This window comes from Amblyomma americanum, chromosome 1 (genome assembly GCF_052857255.1).
Source record: "Amblyomma americanum isolate KBUSLIRL-KWMA chromosome 1, ASM5285725v1, whole genome shotgun sequence".
In the NCBI taxonomy this organism is placed as follows: Eukaryota; Metazoa; Arthropoda; class Arachnida; order Ixodida; family Ixodidae; genus Amblyomma; species Amblyomma americanum.
The window spans coordinates 102,629,901-102,649,323 of record NC_135497.1 but is presented as its reverse complement, the minus strand read 5'-3'; the positions used below and the strand labels follow the sequence as shown (position 1 = coordinate 102,649,323).

The window sequence follows — 19,423 nt, the reverse complement described above, 5'->3', positions numbered from 1 at the left end:
CAAGGCCTGTAGTGACTTTTTTTTTTACTTTAACAGCCCACTCGCCCGGCTCATAGGAGCTCTTTCAGTTAGGAAGTTGTGAAATGATACAGCAGAACTACGCTGTTTTTCATGGGGCCACGAGGAAAATTATATCAGCCAGGCAGTGTAGCCAAACAATGTGTGTGGAAAAGATTGCGAGTGTTGTATGGAGCTAAGTGTGAAGCGCTGGAGGATGCCGAGCAGTGTTGGTCAGGCACCAGTGTAGTGAAGACAGTCCTGCTTCAGCCAGTGTGCGGTCACTGTGCAACATGCGCTAAACATGGGCTTTCAAAAATTAACATGCGGATTTTGCTAATTTGAGCTTCTAGTTCTAAGCTAATGCTTTGGTCAGCATCGAGGGCAACAATGAGTCACTCAAGAGTGTTCGCGTAACGGCTTTAGCTTTGTCTTGGCATGATTGAAATGTAGCAAACCATGTTTGAGATTTGCTGCCATGCTCACTGCCCTGGCCCTCTCCCTACTTTACTTGTTTAGGTGCATCTAGCAGGCTGACATCGACAACAGGCACTGTGCCCTCGGAGAGAGCAGGAGGATTGGGTTGGGTAAGGCATCTTTTCTTAATTTTGGTGCTTTGCAAACAACAAAAATAAACCGACTTTCTCATCTAAAATTTTAACAACGCTGAACTGGGGACGTCAGTGCCACATATATTTGGTGTAGAACTAAAGAACTCCTTACCATCCAGCAGTGGCAGTATGCATGTTGATTTAATGTTCGCTGCTTGTTTAGTGACGCTAGGCCTGACACATGGTGGTGATGCTAACAATTGCCAAAATGTTCTCTCATCTGCTTGGTTCTAAAATTCACTCGCATCTGCTGCTAATGCGTGAGGTTTACTGCATGAATGCTGCCACTCCTTCAGGTCGATGCACAAGTTGTTTTTCGCTGTCATTGTTTGGAGGCAGACTTTTTTTCTTTAGTGCAAGAGCACTATTTCAATGGGTAAACCCCAAGCGACATTTCTTTTGCCCTGTGTTTATAAACTTTGCCTCACTGCTATGGAGAGGTTATGTCTCGCACTCACTAGGTTTCGGCCACGTGGATTAGTACAGTCAGTCCTGGATGTAAATCATAGTTGAAGGGGGCTGGAGGTTAGTTAGAATAATGTGGTCCTATTTAAATGTAGCAGAGCTAAATTTTGGTCTTTTATGGCCAGATAAACGAGGAAGGCATGCAGAATTAGCCATTAGCTGTAGCTTTCTCATGCCGCTTGCGAGCCAGACTGTCCCGCTTTTTGTGCAGAACCCATCCAGAACAGAGGTGCCAGGCCGAAGTATGTGATGGCTTCGCGGCATGGTGCCAGGTGGCTCCGCGGTGGGACCCACACGCAGTGCCGCCTGCCTATATTCGACTCGGGAAGCCGGGCGACAGCAAGTCTGCCAAGGGTGAGTCTTTCCTTTGTGTGCACGCTATCCGTGGAATGTGAATGCACAAGACGGGGGTGCAAGCGCAGTGTGTCATGTAAAAGGCAAGTGGTGACTGTAGGTGGTGTGATGTTACTGTGAACTACTGCTTGAGTGAGCTCCATGAAACATGAGAAAAAATTCTACTCAACTCCTCTGAATATATGAATGTGCACTGGGCTGATGCACAAATGTAGATACACCGGGCATATATCATCGAGGATGCAAGCAAGCGTAACGTAGAACAAGCAACAAACTTTTTGTTTGTCATTAGCTTTGCCTTGCAACTGTTTCTCTCATAGGAGCTGAAAGAAAATGTGCACACAGCAGCAAGGCTGACATGCAGCTGCAATCAGAATATGATTTGCAACGCAATGCTGGCGTCAAAATGGCAAAAGTCAACAAAGCTGACTTGAAGTTAATGTATGCTGTGCCTGTGCTGTCTAATCTTGCCTGCCACTGTTGCCGGCTTATATCGGCGTCTCGGCCTTTTAGCGAGTGGGCCGGGTTACATGTATGGCACTGTGCTTGTGCACTAAAACTACTGGTAAAGTACTTCCTAGCTACTGAGTAGGATAAATTTTCGTATGCAAGAAATTACTGGACAAGTACCTCGCAGCAAAGGGGCATAATTTTGTCTCACTATGTTGATGCTTTGCATAGCTGCTGTGATTGAGGGGCCGAATCGCAGCTAGGTCGGCTAAATTTGAATATAACTGATATTAAAAACGTTCCTGGGCTGGGTGACGTCGGCACTCATTGGAAGAATTCCCACTGGTAGAAACTAGTCCCAAGCCATCCACTAAGCGTCAGTCGTAGCCGACTGGTGCCTTTGGGGCGCTACGTATTAAAATTTGGAGAAGCTGTGTTCCGAAGAGTCCGAAGCCAAAAGGATATAATTGCTTAGGCAGCTTCTTAGACGGTCATTGGATATAGTCTAGCATGTGCCGTGTATATCCGCGTAATGATCCCACTGTCATAATGAACCCGCCCTCCACTTTCATCGGCCAGAATCTACTTTTTTTTTCAACCTTTAGCTTTTGTTGCGGGGTCCACTTTGCACTCCATCGGCAGTGCGAAATTTGGCAGCGTGCCACTATTGTGCGCCCCCCACCATGTCGCATGCCCTCATTCTGCCCACTTGTATGTTTGCACATGCGCAGTTGGTCAGTAAATTTAATACACGAGCACAGTTTTCCGAAAGTTTAAACGTAGTAGTTGGGAAATCGTGTTTTCTGGAAACGTATTAACCTGGAAAAATATGGCGTAATGCTATGGGACATTTTTAATGTCCGCGATTTTGAGCATATTAACAGTGATATCGTATGAACTGGGAACATATCAACGATTCATTGTTTTCATTGACATTGGCGTTTACAACGTTCTAGATGCGGATGGTTTTGAGGAAAGGAAGGGCGCATAACTGGCTCCCTGGATAGCCCTGGCTCCCTGGACGGAGTCTGCGTTTACGTGACATTTCACGTCGCTCCGTCCTGTGATGCCATATGAGTGTGCAGTTTGAATCGGAGGACGGGAAAAACTTCTTTGAAATAAATGCATCTTTCGCTCACAGACGAGCGGCAAACAAGCCATGAAAGGCTGAACTATCAATGATTTTGCTAAGCAAAAAAAAAATTGAAAGAGTTCTTTCACTGTCCCTCTAATAGGATGTATTTGCTCTCAGTTGTCAAGAACTGGTTAATCCATATTCTTATGGCTACTCTGTATGAATGCTTGCTCTTTTGGAGCTCAGTGGCAGCACGGGATATTGGAGATTGGGTCCAAAAATCTGCCTGCTCTTTGTTCTGCTGCTTTGCCATGCAACTGTTTAATGGCTTCATGCAGTTTTTGCTACATTCGTGAAACAAGATGCTTTTGGAGGGCATTGGAAGAAGGCTGTGTTGGCAGAGGCACAAGGCCTGTAGGGACTTTTTTTTTACTTTAACAGCCCACTCACCCGGCTCATACGAGCTCTTTCAGTTAGGAAGTTGTGAAATGATACAGTAGAACTACGCTGTTTTTCATGGGGCCACGAGGAAAATTATATCAGCCAGGCAATGTAGCCAAACAATGTGTGTGGAAAAGATTGCGAGTGCTGTATACCGCTCAGTGTGAAGCGCTGGAGGATGCAGAGCAGTGTTGGTCAGGCACCAGTGTTGGTCAGGCACCAGTCCCGCTTCAGCCAGTGTGCGGTCACTGTGCCACATGCGCTAAACATGGGCTTTCAAAAATTAACATGCGGATTTTGCTAATTTGAGCTTCTAGTTCTAAGCTAATGCTTTGGTCAGCATCGAGGGCAACAATGAGTCACTCAAGAGTGTTCGCGTAAAGGCTTTAGCTTTGTCTTGACATGATTGAAATGTAGCAAACCATGTTTGAGATTTGATGCAATGCTCACTGCCCTGGCCCTCTCCCTACTTTACTTGTTTAGGTGCATCTAGCAGGCTGACATCGACAACAGGCACTGTGCCCTCGGAGAGAGCAGGAGGATTGGGTTGGGTAAGGCATCTTTTCTTAATCTTGGTGCTTGAAAACAAAAATAAACTGACTTTCTCATCTGAAATTTTAACAGCGCTGAACTGGGGACGTCAGTGCCACATATATTTGGTGTAGAACTAAAGAACTCCTTCATGGCATTACAGCTTACCATCCAGCAATGGCAGTATGCATGTTGATTTAATGTTTGCTGCTTCTTTAGTGACGTTAGGCCTGACACATGGTGGTGATGCTAACAATTTCCAAAATGTTCTCTCATCTGCTTGGTTCTAAAATTCACTCGCATCTGCGGCTAATGCGTGAGGTTTACTGCATGAATGCTGCCACTCCTTCAGGTCGATGCACAAGTTGTTTTTCGCTGTCATTGTTTGGAGGCAGACTTTTTTTCTTTAGTGCAAGAGCACTATTCCAATGGGTAAACCCCAAGCAACATTTCTTTTGCCCTGTGTTTATAAACTTTGCCTCACTGCTATGGAGAGGTTATGTCTCGCACTCACTAGGTTTCGGCCACGTGGATTAGTACAGTCAGTCCTGGATGTAAATCATAGTTGAAGGGGGCTGGAGGTTAGTTAGAATTAATGTGGTCCTATTTAAATGTAGCAGAGCTAAATTTTGGTCTTTTATGGCCAGATAAAAAAGGAAGGCATGCAGAATTAGCCATTAGCTGTAGCTTTCTCATGCCGCTTGCGAGCTAGACTGTCCCGCTTTTTGTGCAGAACCCATCCAGAACAGAGGTGCCAGGCCGAAGTATGTGATGGCTTCGCGGCATGGTGCCAGGTGGCTCCGCGGTGGGACCCACACGCAGTGCCGCCTGCCTATATTCGACTCGGGAAGCCGGGCGACGGCAAGTCTGCCAAGGGTGAGTCTTTCCTTTGTGTGCACGCTAGCTGTGGAATGTGAATGCACAAGACGGGGGTGCAAGCGCAGTGTGTCATGTAAAAGGCAAGTGGTGACTGTAGGTGGTGTGATGTTACTGTGAACTACTGCTTGAGTGAGCTCCATGAAACATGAGAAAAAATTCTACTCAACTCCTCTGAATATATGAATGTGCACTGAGCTGATGCACAAATGTAGACACACCGTGCATATATCATCAAGGATGCAAGGAAGCGTAACGTAGAACAAGCAACAAATTTTTTGTTTGTCATTAGCTTTGCCTTGCAACTGTTTCTCTCATAGGAGCTGAAAGAAAATGTGCACACAGCAGCAAGGCTGACATGCAGCTGCAATCAGAATTTGATTTGCAACGCAATGCTGGCGTCAAAATGGCAAAAGTGAACAAAGCTGACTTGAAGTTAATGTATGCTGTGCCTGTGCTGTCTAATCTTGCCTGCCACTGTTGCCGGCTTATATCGGCGTCTCGGCCTTTTAGCGAGTGGGCCGGGTTACATGTATGGCACTGTGCTTGTGCACTAAAACTACTGGTAAAGTACTTCGTAGCCACTGAGTAAGATAAATTTTCGTATGCAAGAAATTACTGGACAAGTACCTCGCAGCAAAGGGGCATAATTTTTTCTCACTATGTTGATGCTTTGCATAGCTGCTGTGATTGAGGGGCCGAATCGCAGCTAGGTCGGCTAAATTTGAATATAACTGATATTAAAAACGTTCCTGGGCTGGGTGACGTCGGCACTCATTGGAAGAATTCCCACTGGTAGAAACTAGTCCCAAGCCATCCACTAAGCGTCAGTCGTAGCCGACTGGTGCCTTTGGGGCGCTACATATTAAAATTTGGAGAAGCTGTGTTCCGAAGAGTCCGAAGCCAAAAGGATATAATTGCTTAGGCAGCTTCTTAGACGGTCATTGGATATAGTCTAGCATGTGCCGTGTATACCCGCGTAATGATCCCACTGTCATAATGAACCCGCCCTCCACCTTCATCGGCCAGAATCTACTTTTTTTTTCAACCTTTAGCTTTTGTTGCGGGGTCCACTTTGCACTCCATCGGCAGTGCGAAATTTGGCAGCGTGCCACTATTGTGCGCCCCCCACCATGTCGCATGCCCTCATTCTGCCCACTTGTATGTTTGCACATGTGCAGTTGGTCAGTAAATTTAATACACGAGCACAGTTTTCCGAAAGTTTAAACGTACTAGTTGGGAAATCGTGTTTTCTGGAAAGTATTAACCTGGAAAAATATGGCGTAATGCTATGGGACATTTTTAATGTCCGCGATTTTGAGCATATTAAAAGTGATATCGTATGAACTGGGAACATATCAACGATTCATTGTTTTCATTGACATTGGCGTTGACAACGTTCTAGATGCGGATGGTTTTGAGGAAAGGAAGGGCGCATAACTGGCTCCCTGGATAGCCCTGGCTCCCTGGACGGAGTCTGCGTTTACGTGACATTTCACGTCGCTCCGTCCTGTGATGCCATGTGAGTGTGCAGTTTGAATCGGAGGACGGGAAAAACTTCTTTGAAATAAATGCATCTTTCGCTCCCAGACGAGCGGCAAACAAGCCATGAAATGCTGAACTATCAATGATTTTGCTAAGCAAAAAAAAATTGATAGAGTTCTTTCACTGTCCCTCTAATAGGATGTATTTGCTCTCAGTTGTCAAGAACTGGTTATTCCATATGCTTATGGCTACTCTGTATGAATGCTTGCACATTTGGAGCTCAGTGGCAGCACGGGATATTGGTGACTGTGTCCATAAATCTGCCTGCTTTTTGTTCTGCTGCTTTGCCATGCAACTGTTTAATGGCTTCTTGCAGTTTTTGCTACATTCGTGAAACAAGATGCTTTTGGAGGGCATTGGATGAAGGCTGTGTTGGCAGAGGCACAAGGCCTGTAGGGACTTTTTTTTTTACTTTAACAGCCCACTCACCCGGCTCATAGGAGCTCTTTCAGTTAGGAAGTTGTGAAATGATACAGTAGAACTACGCTGTTTTCCATGGCGCCACAAGAAAAATTATATCAGCCCGGCAATGTAGCCAAACAATGTGTGTGGAAAAGATTGCGAGTGTTGTATGCCGCTAAGTGTGAAGCGCTGGAGGATGCTGAGCAGTGTTGGTCAGGCACCAATGTTGGTCAGGCACCAGTCCTGCTTCAGCCAGTGTGCGGTCACTGTGCCATATGCGCTAAACATGGGTTTTCAAAAATTAACATGCGGATTTTGCTAATTTGAGCTTCTAGTTCTTCTAAGCTAATGCTTTGGTCAGCATCGAGGGCAACAATGAGTCACTCAAGAGTGTTTGCGTAAGGGCTTTAGCTTTGTCTTGACATGATAGAAATGTAGCAAACCATGTTTGAGATTTGCTGCCATGCTCACTGCCCTGGCCCTCTCCCTACTTTACTTGTTTAGGTGCATCTAGCACGTTGACATCGCCAACATGCACTGTGCCCTCGGAGAGAGCAGGAGGATTGGGTTGGGTAAGGCATCTTTTCTTAATTTTGGTGCTTTGCAAACAACAAAAATAAACCGACTTTCTCATCTAAAATTTTAACAACGCTGAACTGGGGACGTCAGTGCCACATATATTTGGTGTAGATCTAAAGAACTCCTTACCATCCAGCAGTGGCAGTATGCATGTTGGTTTAATGTTCGCTGCTTGTTTAGTGACGGTAGGCCTGACACATGGTGGTGATGCTAACAATTGCCAAAATGTTCACTTTCATCTGCTTGGTTCTAAAATTCACTCGCATCTGCTGCTAATGCGTGAGGTTTACTGCATGAATGCTGCCACTCCTTCAGGTCGATGCACAAGTTGTTTTTCGCTGTCATTGTTTGGAGGCAGACTTTTTTTCTTTAGTGCAAGAGGACTATTCCAATGGGTAAACCCCAAGGAACATTTCTGTTGTCCTTTGCTTATAAACTTTGCCTCACTGCTATGGAGGGGTTATGTCTCGCAATCATTAGGTTTCGGCCAGCTATGGAGAGGTTTTGTCTCGCACTCATTAGGTTTCGGCCACGTGGTTTAGTACTGTCAGTCCTGGATGTAAATCTGAGTTGAACGGGGCTGGAGGTTTGTTAGAATTAATGCGGGCCTATTTGAGTGTAGCGGAGCATACATTTTGGTCTTTTATGGCCGGATAAACGAGGAAGGAATGCAGCATTAGCCATTAGCTGTAGCTTTCTCATGCCGCTTGCGAGCGAGACTGTCCCTCTTTTTGTGCAGAACCCAGCCAGAAAAGAGGTGCCAGGCCGAAGTATGGGCTGTCTTCTCGGCAACTGCTCAATTTCCGGAGCAATCCTCCACCTCGCCTGAAGTGCAAGGCAGTGGCTGAACTCACTCGGGAAGCCGGCCGCCATCATGTCTGCTAAGGGTGAGTCTTTCCTTTGTGTGCGCGCTAGCAGGGGATTGTGAATGCACCAGAGGGGGTGCAAGTGCAGTGTGTCATGTAAAAGGCAAGTGGTGACTGCAGGGGGTGTGATGTTACTGTGAACTACTGTAACGCTGGTGACAAGACGACCTGGTGTCATTTTGATGCAGAGTTGTAACACCTAGAATAGAGCAGTGGAATGCCTGTGGCCATTTCAAAAGTGTCTCGTGACCTCCGTAAGAAAGGCTAGTTCTGAAGGTTGTTTGACTGCTGTGTATTGCGGCGCTGGCACATTTACAGAGAGGCAAGATGGCAGCCAGCCATACTCCTTGCCGTGCACCCCGACGAGAGCAGTCTCTGGACCGCCTGAGAAATGACAATGTTCAACTACGGGGTCAGGTGGGTGGTCCTTTCCTAATAATAATAAAAAAATGTTATTGTATATATCATATGTTATGTAAATTGCGTGGCCTGTTGCTTGAGATGAAATATGTTTTCGGCTCATGGTTGACTCTTGCTCTCGGTGGCCCTGACTAACGTTCATTTATTAAGAAGGTAGTGACATTCTCCGTTTCCTGCTGGCTTCCTTCTAAAACCTCCATGCCCAACACTGCGTGAGAGCGTCGCTGGAAGGTTCGAAACTATTTGGTGCACTTGCAAAATTGCAAAGCTTTGCCTTTGTTTTGCCATTTATTGGCCGGGCAGGAGTTTCCTGCTTGAACTGTCTGCACCCGTTGGTGGCTCCTGCCCGACCTGCTTTAACTGCACCGTGTGATTGTGGTCTGTTCACCACCAGAAAATCTGCTCTTCATATACAATGTTTTCAGTGCATTAGGTTCGACGTAACTGCAGCGCGAAAGAAAGACTAACACAATGTAAGGAAAACACTCACGACACGAACAGTCGGTGCACTCAAAATTGGTTTTATTTTGCCAATGCATGGGAAATATAAAGGTTCCGCCGTGCACGCGCTCACATAATACAGAAGAAAAGGAGACGTGCCAACGACAGTATAGCTCTTCTTAGCTCGTGCCTCAGTTCCAATACCATCGGGGTTGATGCCGTCTGTGGTGCAGGCCACGGCAATTTGCCAGAATGCTGCGCCAGTAACAGCATGGTGTGTTTATATTTTGACGAGAGCGCCAGCGGCAATGGCTCACTTGGGAAACTTGGCAGCGTTACAGTACACTGGTGTGGCCGGCTGCCGACAGGGTATGTGGTGTAAGAAAGCGGGCGAGACTGTCAAGAAGAGTCATGGGGCGTGAGGTAGCGCGTGTCGGGGTACGTGCACTCGAGCACCGGAGGAGAACCTGGTAGTTTAGGCCAGAATATCACAAAAATTCATAGCTTTCATGCCACAGCTAACGCTAAAACATTCGCGGTACACACTTGTAACTGTCCTCAGAGTTTTATTTATGTAGAATGTTGTTCCAGTCATTTGTGTAACCTCTTCTGTGCAATTGGTCATGAAATCGGCTATGGAGCAGCTGTGTTTCGTGCATACGCTGAAGTTACTATCCTTTCTAAACCAAGAAAAAAACTGGTAGGGTTTTAACGTAGTTATGGGGGGAGGCTACCCTTGAACACCAACTTTTTTGTTTCTTGAGATATCTGAATGAAATTTTCAGGGTAGGCTAACAGCACAACCATTTGAAGAACTACCAAGTTTCGTGTAGCTGTGGGCACTGGTTCTCAAGTTACAGGAGTATATCAAAGTGGTCCACATAAGGTCGCTTATTCCAGGCTTGGAGAATTTTAAAATAGCCTTGGCACTGTGAAATTCATTACGGTCATTCCTGGATAGGTGCCCCAGGGCAAAAGCTGAAAAAGTTTAGCACAGCACAGAATTAGTTTCAATAAATTAGACCTTCATTAGGCATATTTCAATAACTTGAAAAGGCGGGCTTGTCTTGTGCTCAAAAATTTATTCAGGTGCGGAATTAAAAAAAACCCATGGAAATCCGATAAGCGGTTCCCGAACAGCAGCCAGAATGAGCAGCCGTGCCAGGCAAGAAATACATTCTGAGAAAACGGCCCTCAAAGGTTGCGAGAACACCAGCTTCCTTGTGTCTTGAGATATATCTGAATGAAACATTCAGGGTAGGCTTTAAACACAGACATTTGAAGAAATACTAAGTTTCATGAAGCTGTGTACACTGGCTCTAAATTTACTGGAGCATATCAAAATGGTTCACATAGGTCCTTTACTCCAGGCCTGGAGAATTGGAAAACAGCGCCGTAACTGTGAAATTCATTATGGTTATTCCTAGTCGGGTACCACAGGTCAAGACAAGGCCCTTTTGATGAATTTCCTTGCTGAAAAATTTTAACATAGCACTGAACTTAGTGTCGTTGATTAGACCTCATTAGCCAATATTAATTGCTTATGACAAATTCCAGGCACAATAATCTGAATAAACGAGCTCGACTTTCCCTCGGAAATTTATTCAGGTATGGAATAAAAAAACCCCATGGAAATCCGATAAGTGGCTCCCGAGATGCAGCCAGAATCTCGATCTCCTCGCACGTCAGGAAATGCGTTTCCAAGTGAACGGCGGGCGACGCGTTCTCACGCCTCGGGGTAGGTGCGAGACAGGAGCTGGAGGCCGCAGTCGCCCAGGTTGATGCGTTTGGTACACAAGGCATGCCCGAAGCAACGCATTCTTGCACCGATGAAGGTGCTGGTACGTCGCTGGAACCGGCGACGCAATCGCTGTCTAGTTGCGATGTAGCAGAAGTTACGCGGCATGAAGCATCGACAGTCCTTGTTGGCGACACGCTTTGCCGAACGAACACACTTCATTGCATGCTTCCGTGCACCGAACACGCTCTTTAGCCTTGTTGGACGCATCGTGACGGACTGCGCAATAGTCAGCAGTCTGCAGGAAGCTGTTCGGACGACACGGCGAGAGATGGTAAAGACGGCGACCACAACGACAAAAGTACAGAGCCAAGTCGCTCCGGCCACCGCCGGAGGGGGCCGCCGCGTCAGCGCGCAGCAGCCAATAGCGGCCGCGCGATCCCCCGTGTTTTCAAGGAGCGCGCCCTCCGGCCAATCGCAGCCTCGCATTTCAAAGGCAGGAAAAGCGAAAGGCGCTTTGAGGGCCCCAATCACATGCGAGCCACGCTCCCACCATGCCGCCGCCTTCGAAAGTGGCAAAAAAAAAGACCAAGAATTCACGAACAAAAGAAGACCAAGATGGCGGCGCTTGGTTCGCTGGCTGAGGAACAGCGTCCGCACGAAGTTGGGGTATTTTCTGCGCTCTCTCGCAGCTCACCGGCCACCACGGCTCGTTAGATAATTGATTTGAAATACTTTCACGGCTAATTAGTCATTCATATTTGCAGAAAAGTTAGTTTATGACACATACTGCCGGAATATGCACTTTTCTAAAGCTTGATTTTTCGTGATTTTTCGCTTTTAAAGGGCCACGTCCCCCCTTAAGCGCTGGAGGATGCCGAACAGTGTTGGTCAGGCAGCAGTGTAGTGAAGACAGTCCCGCTTTGGCATGTGTGCGGTTACTGTGCCATATGCGCTAAACTTGGGCTTTCAACAATTGGCATGCGGCTTTAGCTAATTTGAGCTACTAGTTCTTCTAAGCTAATGCTTTGGTCAGCATCGAGGGCAACAATGAGTCACTCAAGAGTGTTCACAGAAGGGCTTTAGCTTTGTCTTGACATGACAGAAATGTAGCAGACCATGTTTGAGGTTTGATGCTGTGCTCATTGCGCTGGCCCTCTCCCAACTTTACTTGTTTAGATGCTTCTACCATGCCGAGATCGACAACAGGCACTGTGCCCTTGGAGAGAGCAGGAGGATTGGCTTGGCATCTTTTCTTAATTTTGGTGCTTGGCAGACTACGAAAATAAACCGACTTTCTAATCTAAAATTTTAACAGCGCTGAACTGGGGACGTCAGTGCCACATATATTTTTTACGCATGTCGATTTAATGTTCGCTGCTTGTGTAGTGATGTTAGGCCTGACACATGGTGGTGATGCTAACAATTGCCAAAATGTTCACTCTCATCTGCTGCTAATGGACGAGGTTTACTGCATGAATGCTGCCACTCCTTCAGGTCGATGCACAAGTTGTTTTTCGCTGTCATTGTTTGGAGGCAGAGTTTTTTTCTCTAGTGCAAGAGCACTATTCCAATGAGTAAACCCCAAGCAACATTTCTTTTGTCCTGTGTTTATAAACTTGGCCTCACTGCTATGGAGAGGTTATGTCTCGCACTCACTAGTTTTCCACCACGTGGATTAGTACAGTCAGTCCTGGATGTAAATCTTAGTTGAAGGGGGCTGGAGGTTAGTTAGAATTAATGCGGTCCTATTTAAGTGTAGCAGAGCTAAATTTTGGTCTTTTATGGCCAGATAAACGAGGAAGGCATGCAGAATTAGCCATTAGCTGTAGCTTTCTCATGCCGCATGCGAGCTAGACTGTCCCACTTTTTGTGCAGAACCCAGCCAGAACAGAGGTACCAGGCTGAATTATGGGATGTCTTCTCGGCTGACTGCTTAATTTCCGGAGCAGTCCTCTGCCTTGCCTGAAGTGTAAGGCAGTGGCCGCGGCATGGTGCCAGGTGGCTCCGCGGTGGGACCCACACGCAGTGCCGCCTGCCTATATTCAACTCGGGAAGCCGGGCGACGGCAAGTCTGCCAAGGGTGAGTCTTTCCTTTGTGTGCACGCTAGCCGTGGAATGTGAATGCACAAGACGGGGGTGCAAGCGCAGTGTGTCATGTAAAAGGCAAGTGGTGACTGTAGGTGGTGTGATGTTACTGTGAACTACTGCTTGAGTGAGCTCCATGAAACATGAGAAAAAATTCTACTCAACTCCTCTGAATATATGAATGTGCACTGAGTTGATGCACAAATGTAGATACACCGTGCATATATCATCGAGGATGCAAGCAAGCGTAACGTAGAACAAGCAACAAATTTTTTGTTTGTCATTAGCCTTGCCTTGCAACTGTTTCTAGCATAGGAGCTGAAAGAAAATGTGCACACAGCAGCAAGGCTGACATGCAGCTGCAATCAGAATGATTTGCAACGCAATGCTGGCGTCGAAATGGCAAAAGTGAACAAAGCTGACTTGAAGTTAATGTATGCTGTGCCTGTGCTGTCTAATCTTGCCTGCCACTGTTGCCGGCTGATATCAACGTCTCGGCCTTTTAGCGAGTGGGCCGGGTTACATGTATGGCACATTGCTTGTGCACTAAAACTACTCTTCAAGTACTTCGTATCCGCTGAGTAGTATAAATTTTCGTATGCAAGAAATTACTGGACAAGTACCTCGCAGCAAAGGGGCATAATTTTGTCTCACTATGTTGATGCTTTGCATAGCTGCTGTGATTGAGGGGCCGAATCGCAGCTAGGTCGGCTAACTTTGAATATAACTGATATTAAAAACGTTCCTGGGCTGGGTGACGTCGGCACTCATTGGAAGAATTCCCACTGGTAGAAACTAGTACCGAGCCATCCACTAAGCGTCAATCGTAGCCGACTGGTGCCTTTGGGGCGCTACATATTAAAATTTGGAGAAGCTGTGTTCCGAACAGTCCGAAGCCAAAAGCATATAATTGCTTAGGCAGCTTCTTAGACGGTCATTGGATATAGTCTAGCATGTGCCGTGTATACCCGCGTAATGATCCCACTGTCATAATGAACCCGCCCTCCACTTTCATCGGCCAGAATCTACTTTTTTTTTCAACCTTTAGCTTTTGTTGCGGGGTCCACTTTGCACTCCATCGGCAGTGCGAACCTTGGCAGCGTGCCACTATTGTGCGCCCCCCACCATGTTGCATGCCCTCATTCTGCCCACTTGTATGTTTGCACATGTGCGGTTGGTCAGTAAATTTATTACACGAGCACAGTTTTCCGAAAGTTTAAACGTAGTAGTTGGGAAATCGTGTTTTCTGGAAACGTATTAACCTGGAAAAATATGGCGTAATGCTATGGGACATTTTTAATGTCCGCGATTTTGAGCGTATTAACAGTGATATCGTATGAACTGGGAACATATCAACGATTCATTGTTTTCATTGACATTGGCGTTGACAACGTTCTAGATGCGGATGGTTTTGAGGAAAGGAAGGGCGCATAACTGGCTCCCTGGACGGAGTCTGCGTTTACGTGACGTTTCACGTCGCTCCGTCCTGTGATGCCATATGAGTGTGCAGTTTGAATCGGAGGGTGGGAAAAACTTCTTTAAAAGAAATGCATCTTTCGCTCCCAGACGAGCGGCAAACAAGCCATCAAATGCTGAACTATCAATGATTTTGCTAACCAAAAAAAACATTGATAGACTTTTTTCACTGTCCCTCTAATAGTATGTATTTGCTCTCAGTTGTCAAGAAGTGGTTATTCCATATGCTTATGGCTGCTCTGTATGAATGCTTGCTCTTTTGGAGCTCAGTGGCAGCACGGGATATTGGTGATTGGGTCCAAAAATCTGCCTGCTCTTTGTTCTGCTGCTTTGCCATGCAACTGTTTAATGGCTTCATGCAGTTTTTGCTACATTCGTGAAACAAGATGCTTTTGGAGGGCATTGGAAGAAGGCTGTGTTGGCAGAGGCACAAGGCCTGTAGGGACTTTTTTTTTACTTTAACAGCCCACTCACCCGGCTCATACGAGCTCTTTCAGTTAGGAAGTTGTGAAATGATACAGTAGAACTACGCTGTTTTTCATGGGGCCACGAGGAAAATTATATCAGCCAGGCAATGTAGCCAAACAATGTGTGTGGAAAAGATTGCGAGTGTTGTATACCGCTAAGTGTGAAGCGCTGGAGGATGCAGAGCAGTGTTGGTCAGGCACCAGTGTTGGTCAGGCACCAGTCCCGCTTCAGCCAGTGTGCGGTCACTGTGCCACATGCGCTAAACATGGGCTTTCAAAAATTAACATGCGGATTTTGCTAATTTGAGCTTCTAGTTCTTCTAAGATAATGCTTTGGTCAGCATCGAGGGCAACAATGAGTCACTCAAGAGTGTTCGCGTAAAGGCTTTAGCTTTGTCTTGACATGATTGAAATGTAGCAAACCATGTTTGAGATTTGATGCCATGCTCACTGCCCTGGCCCTCTCCCTACTTTACTTGTTTAGGTGCATCTAGCAGGCTGACATCGACAACAGGCACTGTGCCCTCGGAGAGAGCAGGAGGATTGGGTTGGGTAAGGCATCTTTTCTTAATTTTGGTGCTTGAAAACAAAAATAAACTGACTTTCTCATCTGAAATTTTAACAGCGCTGAACTGGGGACGTCAGTGCCACATATATTTGGTGTAGAACTAAAGAACTCCTTCATGGCATTACAGCTTACCATCCAGCAATGGCAGTATGCATGTTGATTTAATGTTCGCTGCTTCTTTAGTGACGTTAGGCCTGACACATGGTGGTGATGCTAACAATTGCCAAAATGTTCTCTCATCTGCTTGGTTCTAAAATTCACTCGCATCTGCGGCTAATGCGTGAGGTTTACTGCATGAATGCTGCCACTCCTTCAGGTCGATGCACAAGTTGTTTTTCGCTGTCATTGTTTGGAGGCAGACTTTTTTTCTTTAGTGCAAGAGCACTATTCCAATGGGTAAACCCCAAGCAACATTTCTTTTGCCCTGTGTTTATAAACTTTGCCTCACTGCTATGGAGAGGTTATGTCTCGCACTCACTAGGTTTCGGCCACGTGGATTAGTACAGTCAGTCCTGGATGTAAATCATAGTTGAAGGGGGCTGGAGGTTAGTTAGAATTAATGTGGTCCTATTTAAATGTAGCAGAGCTAAATTTTGGTCTTTTATGGCCAGATAAAAAAGGAAGGCATGCAGAATTAGCCATTAGCTGTAGCTTTCTCATGCCGCTTGCGAGCTAGACTGTCCCGCTTTTTGTGCAGAACCCATCCAGAACAGAGGTGCCAGGCCGAAGTATGTGATGGCTTCGCGGCATGGTGCCAGGTGGCGCCGCGGTGGGACCCACACGCAGTGCCGCCTGCCTATATTCGACTCGGGAAGCCGGGCGACGGCAAGTCTGCCAAGGGTGAGTCTTTCCTTTGTGTGCACGCTAGCTGTGGAATGTGAATGCACAAGACGGGGGTGCAAGCGCAGTGTGTCATGTAAAAGGCAAGTGGTGACTGTAGGTGGTGTGATGTTACTGTGAACTACTGCTTGAGTGAGCTCCATGAAACATGAGAAAAAATTCTACTCAACTCCTCTGAATATATGAATGTGCACTGAGCTGATGCACAAATGTAGATACACCGTGCATATATCATCAAGGATGCAAGCAAGCGTAACGTAGAACAAGCAACAAATTTTTTGTTTGTCATTAGCTTTGCCTTGCAACTGTTTCTCTCATAGGAGCTGAAAGAAAATGTGCACACAGCAGCAAGGCTGACATGCAGCTGCAATCAGAATTTGATTTGCAACGCAATGCTGGCGTCAAAATGGCAAAAGTGAACAAAGCTGACTTGAAGTTAATGTATGCTGTGCCTGTGCTGTCTAATCTTGCCTGCCACTGTTGCCTGCTTATATCGGCGTCTCGGCCTTTTAGCGAGTGGGCCGGGATACATGTATGGCACTGTGCTTGTGCACTAAAACTACTGGTAAAGTACTTCGTAGCCACTGAGTAGGATAAATTTTCATATGCAAGAAATTACTCGACAAGTACCTCGCAGCAAAGGGGCATAATTTTTTCTCACTATGTTGATGCTTTGCATAGCTGCTGTGATTGAGGGGCCGAATCGCAGCTAGGTCGGCTAAATTTGAATATAACTGATATAAAAACGTTCCTGGGCTGGGTGACGTCGGCACTCATTGGAAGAATTCCCACTGGTAGAAACTAGTCCCAAGCCATCCACTAAGCGTCAGTCGTAGCCGACTGGTGCCTTTGGGGTGCTACATATTAAAATTTGGAGAAGCTGTGTTCCGAAGAGTCCGAAGCCAAAAGGATATAATTGCTTAGGCAGCTTCTTAGACGGTCATTGGATATAGTCTAGCATGTGCCGTGTATACCCGCGTAATGATCCCACTGTCATAATGAACCCGCCCTCCACTTTCATCGGCCAGAATCTACTTTTTTTTTCAACCTTTAGCTTTTGTTGCGGGGTCCACTTTGCACTCCATCGGCAGTGCGAAATTTGGCAGCGTGCCACTATTGTGCGCCCCCCACCATGTCGCATGCCCTCATTCTGCCCACTTGTATGTTTGCACATGTGCGGTTGGTCAGTAAATTAAATACACGAGCACAGTTTTCCGAAAGTTTAAATGTAGTAGTTGGGAAATCGTGTTTTCTGGAAACGTATTAACCTGGAAAAATATGGCGTAATGCTATGGGACATTTTTAATGTCCGCGATTTTGAGCATATTAACAGTGATATCGTATGAACTGGGAACATATCAACGATTCATTGTTTTCATTGACATTGGCGTTGACAACGTTCTAGATGCGGATGGTTTTGAGGAAAGGAAGGGCGCATAACTGGCTCCCTGGATAGCCCTGGCTCCCTGGACGGAGTCTGCGTTTACGTGACATTTCACGTCGCTCCGTCCTGTGATGCCATATGAGTGTGCAGTTTGAATCGGAGGACGGGAAAAACTTCTTTGAAATAAATGCATCTTTCGCTCCCAGATGAGCGGCAAACAAGCCATGAAATGCTGAACTATCAATGATTTTGCTAAGCAAAAAAAAAATTCATAGAGTTCTTTCACTGTCCCTCTAATAGTATGTATTTGCTCTCAGTTGTCAAGAACTGGTTATTCCATATGCTTATGGCTACTCTGTATGAATGCTTCCACTTTTGGAGCTCAGTGGCAGCACGGGATATTGGTGACTGTGTCCATAAATCTGCCTGCTTTTTGTTCTGCTGCTTTGCCATGCAACTGTTTAATGGCTTCTTGCAGTTTTTGCTACATTCGTGAAACAAGATGCTTTTGGAGGGCAATAAAACATTTTGCTGGGCGAGTTGGTTCATATTGCTCGAGGGGATGCTTGTGGCGCGACAAAAAACACAAGAGACAGAGACGAACGGGACAAGCGCCTCCCAGGTGGCGCTTGTCCCGTTCGTCTCTGTCTCTTGTGTTTTTTGTCGCGCCACAAGCATCCCCTCGAGCTTTTGGAGGGCATTGGATGAAATCTGTGTTGGCAGAGGCACAAGGCCTGTAGGGACTTTTTTTTTTACTTTAACAGCCCACTCACCCGGCTCATAGGAGCTCTTTCAGTTAGGAAGTTGTGAAATGATACAGTAGAACTACGCTGTTTTTCATGGCGCCACAAGGAAAATTATATCAGCCAGGCAATGTAGCCAAACAATGTGTGTGGAAAAGATTGCGAGTGTTGTATGCCGCTAAGTGTGAAGCGCTGGAGGATGCTGAGCAGTGTTGGTCAGACACCAATGTTGGTCAGGCACCAGTCCTGCTTGAGCCAGTGTGCGGTCACTCTGCCACATGCGCTAAACATGGGCTTTCAAAAATTAACATGCGGATTTTGCTAATTTGAGCTTATAGTTCTTCTAAGCTAATGCTTTGGTCAGCATCGAGGGCAACAATGAGTCACTCAAGAGTGTTCGCGTAAGGGCTTTAGCTTTGTCTTGACATGATAGAAATGTAGCAAACCATGTTTGAGATTTGCTGCCATGCTCACTGCCCTGGCCCTCTCCCTACTTTACTTGTTTAGGTGCATCTAGCACGTTGACATCGACAACAGGCACTGTGCCCTCGGAGAGAGCAGGAGGATTGGGTTGGGTAAGGCATCTTTTCTTAATTTTGGTGCTTTGCAAACAACAAAAATAAACCGACTTTCTCATCTAAAATTTTAACAACGCTGAACTGGGGACGTCAGTGCCACATATATTTGGTGTAGAACTAAAGAACTCCTTACCATCCAGCAGTGGCAGTATGCATGTTGATTTAATGTTCGCTGCTTGTTTAGTGACGGTAGGCCTGACACATGGTGGTGATGCTAACAATTGCCGAAATGTTCACTTTCATCTGCTTGGTTCTAAAATTCACTCGCATCTGCTGCTAATGCGTGAGGTTTACTGCATGAATGCTGCCACTCCTTCAGGTCGATGCACAAGGTGTTTTTCGCTGTCATTGTTTGGAGGCAGACTTTTTTCTTTAGTGCAAGAGGACTATTCCAATGGGTAAACCCCAAGGAACATTTCTGTTGTCCTTTGCTTATAAACTTTGCCTCACTGCTATGGAGGGGTTATGTCTCGCAATCATTAGGTTTC

The 19,423-nt window shown here is 46.2% G+C and overlaps 1 long non-coding RNA gene across 2 annotated transcripts in view; it reads left to right on the top strand.

Moving 5' to 3' along the window:
* The window catches only part of LOC144113368 (uncharacterized), a 38,576-nt gene extending 22,430 nt beyond the window's left edge, over window positions 1-16,146 (top strand). The window contains exons 1-8 of one of the 2 annotated variants that reach the window (XR_013310749.1): window positions 3,881-3,944; window positions 4,658-4,800; window positions 7,252-7,319; window positions 8,066-8,213; window positions 8,511-8,609; window positions 12,670-12,874; window positions 15,307-15,374; window positions 16,088-16,146. This is a non-coding gene — a long non-coding RNA (uncharacterized LOC144113368). Of the gene's footprint in view, window positions 1-3,880; window positions 3,945-4,657; window positions 4,801-7,251; window positions 7,320-8,065; window positions 8,214-8,510; window positions 8,610-12,669; window positions 12,875-15,306; window positions 15,375-16,087 lie in introns of those variants that run through there. The other variant, XR_013310748.1, reaches the window with a different exon arrangement.
* Window positions 16,147-19,423: the final 3,277 nt, after the last annotated feature.